We start from the raw sequence: 13,400 nt of genomic DNA, 5'->3' as shown, positions 1-13,400 counted from the left end.
TGTGTTGAGTAGCTTACAATGAGGCAAAAAAAGTTAGAAAACCTTATTATAAAATTTAATAATGACGTAACTTCCCTGAAATTCCAAAGTTTTGAAATATGTAACCCTCATAAATGTAAGGACATAGTCGTACAGCATTTCCTCAGGAGTGTTTACACTGGCGTCATGAATCACCCCACCTATCTTAATATTCAATTCATATCTTACGTATTACTATTGTTTGCGAAGTGGCGGGCTCACCTAGCGGCCGCGCGGGCGGCGGCGGGGCCCCGGAGAGCCGTCTAATCTCGCCGGTTATTGTCTAAGTTGCGCCGTTAGCCCGCGGCGGCACAACTTGCCATCGAGAGCGTTAAACACGCCGGGAATGAGGTACGTCCGGAGATCGGAGCCACCTAAGTGAAAATTATGTACAGTATTACACGAGATAATGTCCGCCGTGCACGCGATTAAAGGCATTAGCCAGTCGGGTTAGAGATTAGAGTAGCTTGCGAGAAACTTCAGCAAAGGTTACATCGCAGGAGAGAATAGTTTGTTAAGGATAGTAGAGTTTGTAAAGTGTTTCACGAGTTGTGAATATAAAGTAAAAAATATTTCGAACGTCAGGAAAATTGAAACAGATAATAAACATTGATACATTAGAATAAAATCTATGAAAAAAGACCAAAAAATTGTTTTGGTCTTTTTCATAGATAGAGAAACATCTATGCCCGCTATTTGTCTGAATATTTCTGTACCCTTAAAAACAAATTACGTACTTGAGAAAGTAATATTTCATCATCTGCAGATTCCAGAGATGCCTGAGTACATTAAGTAGCCGAACACAATGAATATGAGAATCATTACAAAAGCAGTAAAGTTGAGCGCTAATAAATGTGCTTCTGATGTAGCGAGTTGTTTGTGTGTTTTGTGTTGAATTGAATCCAGGAGTCACGGTCTTCGCAAAAAGTGAGCATGACGTAATGACTTGTACCTTTCACCCTCCGCGCGCTCGCCGTCACCGCGGGGTCTGCGGGGTTGTAACGAATTTATTAGCGGAGCGCGGGGGCGGTGCGGGGGCAGCGCGGGTGCGGCGGCAGACAAAAAGCCATGCGTCCTACACAAATTGAATTCGACAACGTTCGACAGCGTATTAGCACAATGTAAAACAACATCGTTTCTTTTCCTCGAGACCGTATATCGACATCGATACCTTGGTTTTCAAATTGCTCTTTGCTCTATTTGTCTCTGTTAATCAATAGTATATTAGTGTATGAAGCTCATTTACACATCTATTTTTCAAGTCGGTATAATCGTAGATAAAACTGTAGTTTTTATCTAAAACACAAAACGTGTCGAAGCCCTTCGGCGGTCGGAACTAACGTAAGTAGTGCGAGCGCCGCGGGCGGCGGGGGCGGGGTATGCGGGGGGAAGGCGGCGGACATCACTCCGCTACAACTTAAATCGAACGGAAACTTAACGCCGTACTTAGAACCGGAACTACACATTGAGACGCTTCTAATAAACTTTACTCTGACTTCGTCAACCGCCTCACTCGAGCACACTACTTAATAACTAAGTAGGTACACTTTAGTATTATTTTCAAATGCTTTGCATTCATGAGGTAAATAATTATTTCTCTCTTTATGTGTACCTGCAGGTGCAAGTTTTTTCGTAATTCAAAGTATCTAAATTCGTGTCCTATTTAACCTGACGTATTGCGTCGCAACATTATGTACTTTGAGTATTTCTAAAATTATATTGTAAGGATAATAACTTTTTATAATTGTTTTCGTTGTACGAGGTGTTGTGCAATGAGTCAGGCGAGCAGTTATCAGGCCAGCAGGGATACGGAAATCCGTCCAGCGATAGCGCACCGCACCACATCGCCTCGCACCGCCGCCACATATCTCCTGTGCCGCCAGTGACACCTCATTTTGCATGTGGGCGAGAAGTCAGCCGCGTGTGCCCACTGATCACACGTAATGGGCACTACTTACAAAAAATGTCTAAATGTCTACTAACAAAAAACGTCAAGAAGCGTATACATATATTTATAAATATAACATGTCCCACCCAATGACTCTTCAATGTAGTCGACTACTATGCTAGGTAGTTGAAGAAACTAGAAACATAACAGTAAAACGCGTGGGGGCTAAGTAGACGGCTGTGTTAGAAAGCCTCAAGCCGAACTAACTTATCTATCTTTTTATCCCGCTGACAGAGCACTGCCATTTAACTACAGCTGCACTCACTCCGGCCCCATTGCAGCTAAGCGCCACGCCACGGCCACAGCCACGGCCACAGCCACAGCACGCAGACATAATATACATCTCTAACTGGTCACTCCTCTGTAACAATTATCTTATGAACAAACTCTGATAAATATAAGAAGTAAAAACAACTTAAAAGAAAATAACATATCAAGTTTAATGTGTCACAACATATTTAATTGTACTACGCGAACACGATAACGTAAACGTACGAATCGAGAACAATAAAATAATATGTTCCGAGATCAAAGTTCGCTCAAAGTCCGTAGCTATTGATACAAGCGCCGTAATAAAGTAATCTGAAGGAAGATAATGTTGTTTTAATAAAGCCCCGGTGGATCCGTAAATAGCTCGTGAGCAAACATTGTTGGGATGTCGGCGAGCGGAGAGGAACGCTAAATAAGTTTAGAATACCTGAGGAGTGAGGGCGGCTTCGATGAATCAATATCTCAAGCTCGTTACGAACTTGATCCGAAGCTTTGCCTCCCTTTACACAGCGTATCCATCGCGAGATCTCAAACAATATAAATAATAAGTGGTATCCTTATTTTAAAATTTAAATTCTTTGCGATTCAGTTCATGAGTTTTATTTCGCCACTGGCTGATAACATTATTATCACTGTATAATATTTTGTGTGTAGCCGTAGGAAAGAGTTATTAATCAGAGGATACAGAGATGTAAAAAAAATTAAATCAGTTAAGTTTGTAATCAAGTCGATTTTGGTAGTTTTGCGAAAGTTTAGATGGAAGGGTGGATGTTTGTTTGAAGGTATCTCCGGATCGGCTCGCCGGATCTTGATGAAATTTGGTATAGATGTAGAACATAGTCTGGAAGAACACATAGGCTACTTACTATGTTTTTTTTTTATGCCGCGCGGACGGAGTCAGCGACAGCTAGTTAAAAATGAATAGATATAATATAACCTAACATAATATTAACTTATGTATACATATCTCTTAACTGGGGTAATGAGGCAATGAAACAATCTTGGTATTTATATAATAATAGTATTTGGACTATCCAAGTGTACCTATTGTAGTGTGTGTAGGGCGAGGTGCGCCTGCTGCCCACGCTCTAGGCCGCGTACAACTAATTTGTATTGATTAAAAATATTCAACATAGTTGGTACCGGGAGGAATGCGCGGACCCTCCGCGTCCCCCGCGCAGCCTCCCCGCACCCTGCACCCACCACACCCGACCTCTGACCTATGCAGATTATTGCTTCAGAGAAACGTGATTTTCTTAGATATTGTGATGTTCGTAGGATCGAATATTTGTATTTAATTTAACCCCAGCGATGTTAGCTATCGATAAAAATTTCAAGAAACTATCTGTATTAAAATATTAAAAATGTCGATGGAATATGCTGGTACTTTATCAGTCGCATCATAATAAACTTGCGACCGAGTATTGTGCAAACTAAATACAAAATACTAAAACATTATGCATTATTCGAATTCCTGTTCATCTGGCAAGGGAACAAGAATTTTATAATTAGCTGCACTTTCACAATTAACGTTGAAACTCTAAACATTGCACGTAATTCTAACTGAAAATAATAACATGATCTGTATCGTCATTTTATCTATTTAATTTGTTACGTTTGCAAAAAGTCCTTAAGCCAAAACATGGCGCTGCAACTAAATATTAAAGTCAACAACATGCACATGTTATAAGTTCAACTGTCAGGATTAGGCAGTTGATCATTACACAAATGGACAGTTATAAAAGACATTGTCACATGAATAATGTCGGTCCCGATATATTTTTACGAGTATGTCGAGTATCGCAAGGTGAACAGTTAGTGGTGCCGTGTACCCCGCACCCCTACGCGCCGCCTAGCGGATTATTTATGTAACGGCTCTTGTTGTCTAGCAGGTAAACTCTCTACTTATGCTAAGTGAGTGCGAGAACTCGCCGACACACTACAGCAATAAAACTAATAGCAACTCCAGTATTTGCAAAGTTGGCGAATTAAGGGACAATAGCTTTCACCTAACAACCGTTGTTGAAGTTTTTCCGTCGTGTATTGCGGCAGCGGCGTGTTTAGAGCCAAAAACGGTAATTTATCGGCTCGTACTTTACAATTTTCTTTTTATAGACTATAAAATTCATAGAGAGCGCGGCGCAGCCCAGGAGCAGGGAGCACACCGGGGACGCTTTTATTCATTTTTTTATAACCATATCTTTAGCATATTAAATTCTCACAAGGTTTTATTCAAAATGCTTGCTCCTTTTTGTATTATTGTAACTTGTGCCGGTATTTAAATATTAATTCTCAATGATAAATTTATTAAGTCACTATTCAGTGCATTTTGCACTCAAATAGATCCCAGGATACATAAACATGACAAGGTGGCGATGCCGACGACCGCAAAAAATTGCTCGACTCAAAGTAAATATTTATAAAGCGTTTGTTTGAACAACTTCGGACTCCTCAAGTAAATCTTGCGGATCCATCTGCATTTTATAAACATAAACTAACAAAGGCATTTTTTAATATTATGACAACACACAGTTACTTGTATGCTTGTATACATTTTATATTTACCTAAGCTAGTACATACAAGCAACCTTACAATTTTGTCTTGTCGTGTAAATATAAATTGTATTTAGATTTCATGGAGATTTTGGTCGGACGACATGATAATTATTTCAAGTACGCTTATACCTGAATATTGTTCTAAAATCTCCTTATTCTATTTTTGGTCTGACTTCAACCTCCAGCTATTTACAATGTACGCCGCATTAATTTCCTATGCGAGTGACGTTTACCTCGTATCCACGTTACAACAACAACGTAGCGCTTTGTAGAGTTCCCAGCAGCGTTGTAACAGGTGGCCGCAGCCGTGGCGGCGGAACCGGCTGTTTACGCCACTTTTACGGCCACGTGACGACTCTCCAGTAAACACGCAACGCTCTTTGCAGGACCGGCCTGATGGCCTCCAGCCCTATACATGTTCTTGTATAGGTATAAAACCATAGAAATAATTTAAAGTCACATAAGTGTTTGTCTCCTCTTTTTTTAAATACCTTTCCGCACCATATGATTCTTGGTCAAAAGTCTTCCTTTGATAGTTGAAGGCAGACAAAATGATTATGTACTTATTACGTATATACGAGTAAGTACCTAGTACATATACGTTACTGGTCGCGGTATCTACAACAATTTATAATTTGTTTGTCACTTGGGAGTTTGTAGTCAATGTTTTTCAACGATTCCTAGTTGACGCAACAGAGTAGGTACATGTAGAAAAGAAGTGCGTACGTCCCATAAATAAGGATCCCTTGGTCGGTTTAGCGGCGGGCGAAGCGCGAGCGAGGCACGGGCTCGGTGGCGAGTATGACGCGAATTGTAAATGCGCAATTTACCAACTTGCTACAACTCCGAGATTTATCGCTTTTTTCTAAAATCCTGGATTGCGAAGAGCACCTTGTTAAAGCCTCGCAAACTTTACAACTTGCCAAACGAGATCATCTTATATTTGAAACTCGACAGTTTAAGTTTTTATACTTATTTCCTCGCTGATTACTCTACTAGCTACTAGCGGACATTTTGAATAAAATTTAAACTTTATAAGCTCGCTTCCAGAAAACTAACTATACAGAAAATTTATCAGCAGTAAGTCTTAGTCTAGGCTGTGCCGATAATCTGAATAAAGCGGCTTAAGTCATTTAAATTCACTAACTAGGTAATTAATCGACAACACGGAAATTTTATAGCTCCGTTGTATACCAATTTGCTCGGCTTATATTATCGTTAAAATATGAGGAATCTCTGGCTCTGAAGTCGAAAGGAAAACCACTCAGAGCGACGGAAGGTTTCCGCAAAAGCGGAGAGTGATATGGGGCGCACCTCCGCACACCTCCGCCGCATAACCGCTCGTCGGCGCTCTTCACGACTCATTAGGGCGGGGGCGAGCGGCTTGAAAAATGTTCGCGCCACTAACAATAGACATTAAGTAAAGTGGCACAATTACCTCACGAGCTGCGAACGAGTCGCGCCCGCACCGCGTTACCGCCTTCTCCGCACGCAGGGCTGTAACGCTCCTTCCGCGCTCGGATTGCAGCAAAACTGAAAACTGACTTTTTATTTCAGTACGCAGATTAATAATCCTGTATATTAAAGTTCTTCTTTTAGAAATAACAATGTGTCATAAAATGTTGATGTATGTTGATGAACTTACGCAAAATTATAGTTTACGGCTCTAAGAGTTCTCAAAAAATATTTTATAACTCGATTTATGTTTAGTATTTAAACTGAACAACAGTTTTTAACATCTCTATATTCGGTGAGAAACGGAATAAAATTTTATAAAAAAAAAAAAAATTACATTTGGCGATAAATATGAAGTCATTAGCTAGCCCTGTACTCGGCGAGCGTAAAGCGATAGGTGGTCGTGGCCGTGGCACGTAAGATGTCGTTTAGCGCTCAGAATTTACATAAATAATGACGTCATCGCCGGCAGCCCCGCCCGGTATTGCGTCATTTGCCGCCCCCGCACCCCGCACCCCGCGCACCGACACTTAACTCCAAATAAAAAGTACATTATTATATCGGCGGCGCGGCGGTGGTAAGAGCGGCGATGTCCCGCGCCCCCTCGCGGCGGTGGCGATTTGCATCACAATTGTCTGGCGCATAGCGTGTTTTTAATTTGGCCAACAAACATCTCGGCTGCAGCTCAAGTCGCGGCGCTCGCAAAAAATAATCGCTGGTGTTTATTGCCTGCAGAATTTTAATGACACTTTTTTGTTTGTTCGCGTCTAAAGAATATCATAACGGAACATTTATTCTCACCCGAGAATAAACTCCGCTTCTTACATTCCAGTCTATTAATGTTCACTGTGTACTGCACTTAAACATATTTCTTACTGTTTTGATATAACGAATACTTGTGAATACACTAATAATACAATAGCAAAATTTTACAAAAAAAATAACACTTTTTTAAACTACTTCATTACAAATGCATTCGAAGGAATTACAATATTCTAGTTTATTGTACACACATCTGTTCAATACATGAGCAACCAGAAATTATTGAATTTGCTTTAAACTACATACATTTGAAACAAGTAATAAATACCAGGTAACAAATTAAAAGTGTTTAATGTTGCGAGACATTCATGAAGACATAGCGCTTATTGCGTTGGCACGGGGATGACGTTACAGCGCAGCGCGAGCCCGGCCGGGGATGGCCATACAAACATGATTAAAACGAGACCTTCCCATTTTTTTTTTACAAAACTACAATCTCAAGCCAAATACACGCTATATTTTCTTCCCGGTGGCACATCGTGAACATTATGTAGTCCTTCACCCAAATATTTTTTTTAATTTCACATTAAATTTAAAACTTGGCGTAATTCTAGCTGTTGCAATGAAAGATCATTTTATAAGAAAGACCAGTAGTTATGGCAAACGTAAACATTTTTTACCTAAATCTAACAGTGATAGACAACTTTACTTCTAGGTAAACTCGTCTTCTGTCTTTAAGAACTGCATGTATTTTTTGATTTACAAAATGTTTGAATTATTTCTACAATTTGTTTCACGAGAATTTTTTCGAAAGAGCCGAGAACAAAATGGATGTTGTGTGATCCCGCGAGTTTTCCGCAACTAATGAGTTTGAAGCCGACCCCGGGAATAAATCTTGCAGTTTTGTGACTCAAAATATTCCGCCCTTGGTACAAGCTGTCATCTTACAGCGTATTTGTATTATCATAAAAAAAACAGAAGTACACAATAAGATCACATACATACGGTAACAAATTTTTTATACCACTTGTGCCCTGTGCCTTATACCCGCCGCCGCTTGTGCCCCATTCCCACCCTCGCCACCGCCTGTGCCCTGTGCCAACCGCATCACGCTCCGCGGCTTGTTATAAATCAAAGCACGTTGCTTCTTATAAACATATTTTGTGTGCCGCCTCTTTTTAAAATTTGTCTACGTTATACGACCTAACGCGTTTGCACTTCCCACTTCCCACTTCCCACTTCCCACTTCCCACGCAAAATCGACTTTGCATAGTGCAAAGTTTTGCCCAAGATAAGAGTGCACTTTTTGGAATAAATTGTTTCGACGTTCAAATACTTATATTAATTGTTAAATAAATTTAATAGTATTACTAACCACTAATTAATTTTTAAACTATTCAGTATAGTAATCTTGTGTATGTGCTGTGTTTGTTGTTCGTTAATTGTACAAACTTAGTTGCGTGCCTAAATCAAGTATCGTAAATGAATTTAGAAATTCGGGTAGAGCGGGGTCGCAGTTTAAGTTCTCAAGACGTCGGCGACAGGTTGGATCTGCCCCCTGCGCCGCCTGCTCTCGGTCAAAGCAGGGTGGTGGCTGAGGGGGAAGGGCAGTCAAAAGTCCGGTTAAATGAAGGCCGTGAATTATTCGCCTTAATTATACACTAGCAGCTTAACACGTGGCTGCGATCAGGCTGTGTTCACACTGCGCTGTAACGGAACGCTTCTACCTACTACTACTTATAATATTGACTTTATCGCGTTGCATCGTTATAACAGATCATTAAATAAAACGTTTGCTACACGATTCTATTAGAAAAACAAAACTGGTTTTAGCCTCAAACTCTTTGTATATATAATGTAATCGGAATGTATGGCCTACAAGTACGCTAGCTAAGTTGTTTGTACGTTTAAAATCTTTTATCGTACCACTAAAATCCAAATATGAGCGTACCTATTTATATAAAAAATATAAAATTGCTAATAAAATAAACCTCACACTGTGAACAGGCACCAGTGTACAACACAAGACGCCTAACTCACAACTTTTCCTCGAATTGTCCGTCTTGGATTAAATTAACATTAGGTGAAACTATTCGCAAGGGTCCTGTAGGCATTGTGCGGACACCCGCCGCCTGCCGCCCGCCGCCCGCCGACTGCGGTCGCCGGAATCCTAATTAAAATTACAACATGTAAATTGTCCAACGTCTTGACTCCCTACCCTGTCCTCCCCTGTTCGCCCTTGCCTTGCCGCGCTGATGTTTGTTTAAAAACAGGCCGCGTTCCTCCGCTCAGCCGGGATTATCCTGTTAAAGCTTTGTAAGTCGTTTGGAGTAAATACACCGCATAATTATGTCTATTAACTCCTAATTTAAGGTTATACTGAATAATTCATAATCGTTTATTATGTTTCTTGTAGGTATATATCTAACAGAATCCAAAACCAATGAATAGTTGTATATTTAATTACCAGTAATTGTACACATCGTAGACTCTAGGTATAGTACTTGTTCTTGCATCCAATATACAAATATGAAGAGGTCATTGGATGTACAACTGTGGTGTAATCTTCGAAAAGTCGGTGGAGCGGGTTGTTTAAGTCGGCGGCGAACAAACTTATGTCCGAATGTCCGCCACACCCGCAGCGCGCGGCTTGTTAGCTGCTTCGAGATCTGTTTGAGGAGCTGCCACTTCTGCCTACTTCGCATGTCGACAAACTCACTATGACTACAAGTTTTAAACAACTTTGAACATGTACACATGTACGTTGGTTTAAAGTTCATTTATATTGTTTGAACATTACCTGTTGCAAATCTACAATATTTTTTTTTTACGATAGTCAACCTCATTTATCGAATCCAAATAAAATTTAAAGAAACAATTGTAGAATCAAGGGAAAGAGTCAAAAGAGCATTAGAATTCTTTCAAAACAAACTCTCAGAACAAGTTATTTGAAACAAGACTCTTGGCTGTAAGAAGCCGCTATTGCATTATTCATACGCGGAGAGGATAGGAGAGGAGAGGTAAGGCGCGTATACAAAGTGAAATGACCCTCAGGTTAATAGAAATGCTTTAATGGTGTTTATGTTCCCCCTCGTACCGCCAGCGCTGCATCTTTCTCATATATTAAAGGTCATATGATATGTTAAATTTATACTCATTTTTTATGATATTATACAATTCTGAATCTCGTGTGAATGTGCTCAGTAATGTGGCTAAAAGTTTTGAAATATAATTATGGGATTGTGATTTTAAATTAGTAGCGCGAGTATCAACTCGCGCTACTAATCATCAGCACATTATACGTCCCCAGTGGGGGGCTCGGAGCCTACCCTAAATTAGGAGTGAATAGGCCAGAGCCATAGTCACCTAGTTTATGGTAATAATAGAATTGAAAGCGGACAAATGCAGTTACTCTTAAATTTACAACTGAAGAGATAGGTTTAACTTCGATTAACTTGGGTTATATTTGTTCTGATTTATTTAAACAACCAAATACATAGTTACAGCTACTTGTTGTCCCGCCCGTTTTGTGATTGAGATTGTCAAATTAAAAATGTTGCAGGAACACACGGCTGAACGGCTCAGCAGAAACAGTGGAAGATGAAAGAGCGCACCGCGAGACTGGCTCTCAATTACAATCCGTCCCCAGCGGAGCGCAGCGCTGTGCACTCTACACTGCGCACAGTACACAAGTAAGATCCATCTCTAACTTTTTGTCTGAATCCAAATAATGAATCTGCAATAAATTTTCCATCGTGAGCTCTAAAATGACACTTGAAATAAAATTAAAACTTTACAGATTTGCAAAATTAGCCACTGTTCAAAATTCTTAAAATAAACATTTTTTTTTTATAGGAGAAGGGGGCAAACGAGCAACGGACCGAGAAACATGAATATTTGTCTTTATGGTATGTACAGCACATGCACAGTTTTCATTTCGTTAGCTTAAACAGTTACAAAAGCTTGAAATCCTTTATAAAATATAAATCTTGAGATGTTGAAAATGTCTTTATTGTTTTACGACAGGACATTACATACACAGATTAAAGACATGAACTTCAGTGAAAATACATATGTAATCTGATAATATTTGCCTCTATTTATGAACAAATACCACTGTTTTACTTCACATTTTTATTTGATTTAAAACAGTGGTATTTGTCTAAAAGATAAAACATGAACAAACAGCAGCATTTTACTGTCGCGGGATAAATCGCAGCGCGCGGTCAAGCCAATTAGCTGGCTAATTGAAGAGCTCGCTTTGAAGTCGTCATTCCTTTGCCCGGCCACGCGCAACCATTGCCCGCCCCGCACGCCGTACCTCGCACCTGCCCGCCCCGACTGCGCTCACCCGGCCCCGGCACACTTCGGATTTTAAGTCTCTTAAAACAAAACAAATTCTAAGGTCAAAATATTTTGTAGGCAGATTTACTTTTCATTGGGCAAGCGTTTGTCATCTGCAATAATTCTATTCATTTTATTCACTTTCAATCTGTGTTAAATGTAACCATGTTCAAATGCACAATTTACCAAAGGCTAGGAAATCACAACCCATCGCAAACAGATAGATTCTAGTTGTGACATCCACATTAAAACTTGTGTCTATCTTAGAAAAGCCGCATCCTTTGTGAGCGTGCGGCCGCAAGCGCTGCCCTCACACGCGGACGGGCTGCGACTTCCGACACGCGCGGCGCGGCTCCGGCGCGGCTCCGACGTGGCGGAAGTGCGCTCGCCGCGCGGTCAGCTTCCGGCCCTTTGACCTGCCTCATGTCCTCCCCGGACTAATTACAGCGACACACGACACTACTCATCTCCAAGACGCCGTTATCTCTCTTATTTAGTACGGTCTAAAGACGATAATGTCGTGCGTTTCGGCGAGTGTTAAAACACGCCGCAGGCGAGCGTGGCCCTCGTGCTTATTCTCAGGAAACGGCCTAAGAGGGACTAGTTTTGGATGCTTGCAATTAAAGCTTGCCCTCGGGCCGTTCTTCGAACCCAACTTGCCCAATAAAAACCATAATTAATCCCGATATTTGTAATTTCCCTCTCTTCTCCTTCTACTATGTATTGCAAGCAGGTCATCATGCAACATAACATAAAGAAATTTTTCAATTCGTTTCATCTTATTTCACAAAATATACTGTTTGATGTTTTTTGTGTCTATTAATGACTGAAGGATGATTTGAACAAAGTCTGATATAATAAAAAAGTAGATCAAGGCGTGTCACTTGTCACACAAAATTTAAAGGTATCATCGCAAAGTTCAACGTCGCATCAGTATTGTGTGAAGTCGTTCTTCTTCTCTGAGCCTTCATTTGAATTATTGTACTGTTTGGAAAAACTGATAGACATTAAACATTCACTTCACCAGTGAAAGATCGAAAAAACAACTTCTTAATGTAATATTTGTTTCAACAGGAAAGAGGCAATACGTGTCGCGTGTCCGGCAGGGCGGTGGCGGCGGCGTGCGGGCGCCCGGAAGTGACCTGCTCTACCGCCTCGCTCACTACATCCGCCGCTTTGACAACACTACCCGCTACTACCCATGACCTACCGGCGATTCTTTCTTGTCATGTAATACTGAATAAGATAAAGATAAAGAATAATCAATGATTGTTTTACTCATTCCTTAATAGACATGATTCCATCTACACAGACACTACAAATAGACAAGTAAGTAAATAACTACATGGAAACTAAGAATCAATCGACTTTTCAACTTCAACTTCGTCCGTCCACCTCCAATTAGAGAGGAGGTCACTTCAGAAGTCAAAAGCTTTGTATAAACTTAGTATTCAAACTGTTGAACAATACAAGCGGGCAAGTGTTTGTGCAAACTTGGCCACCTCTCGCCGGCTGTAAACTCCCAAGTTGACAGTAATTCGGGCACGTAAGCGGCTAAGGCCGAGTTATGGGCTATTAAGAAATTGTTCTCACTCGGACCTTCGGGGCGGAGGGTGGCAGGCGGCAGAGGTAGGGTGGCAGAGGGAGGCTGTTATTTGCGTAAAGTTTGAAGCGCCGTGTGTGCCACTCTTCTTAACGGGATTGCTCATAAACAGGATGATTGCAATTTGTACGATGTACTTACTTAATGGCTTAATACTAAAGTCTGTGCCGTGTTAGTCAAAACAATAGCTTTAGTTATACAAATATATTTTAACAATTGTCATACCCCTTCAATCAGAAAGTGGACATTGTCATCTGCGGTTACTGTTAAAAAGGATTTTTAATTGTCTCCTACATAACTATTTGTTATAAATAGGCGAATTTAACAGTTGCAGGTAGCTGTCCGGTTCAAGTGTGGTAGTTCGCGTTCAATTTAATACGCAACTCTGCTTTTGTTAACATGTAACCACTTTAAGTATCTTCCGAGCTAAGGCACTATTTTATG

Source organism: Papilio machaon, chromosome 8 (genome assembly GCF_912999745.1).
Source record: "Papilio machaon chromosome 8, ilPapMach1.1, whole genome shotgun sequence".
Taxonomy (NCBI): Eukaryota; Metazoa; Arthropoda; class Insecta; order Lepidoptera; family Papilionidae; genus Papilio; species Papilio machaon.
The sequence above is the reverse complement of the archived record's forward strand: the minus strand, read 5'-3'. Positions refer to the sequence as shown.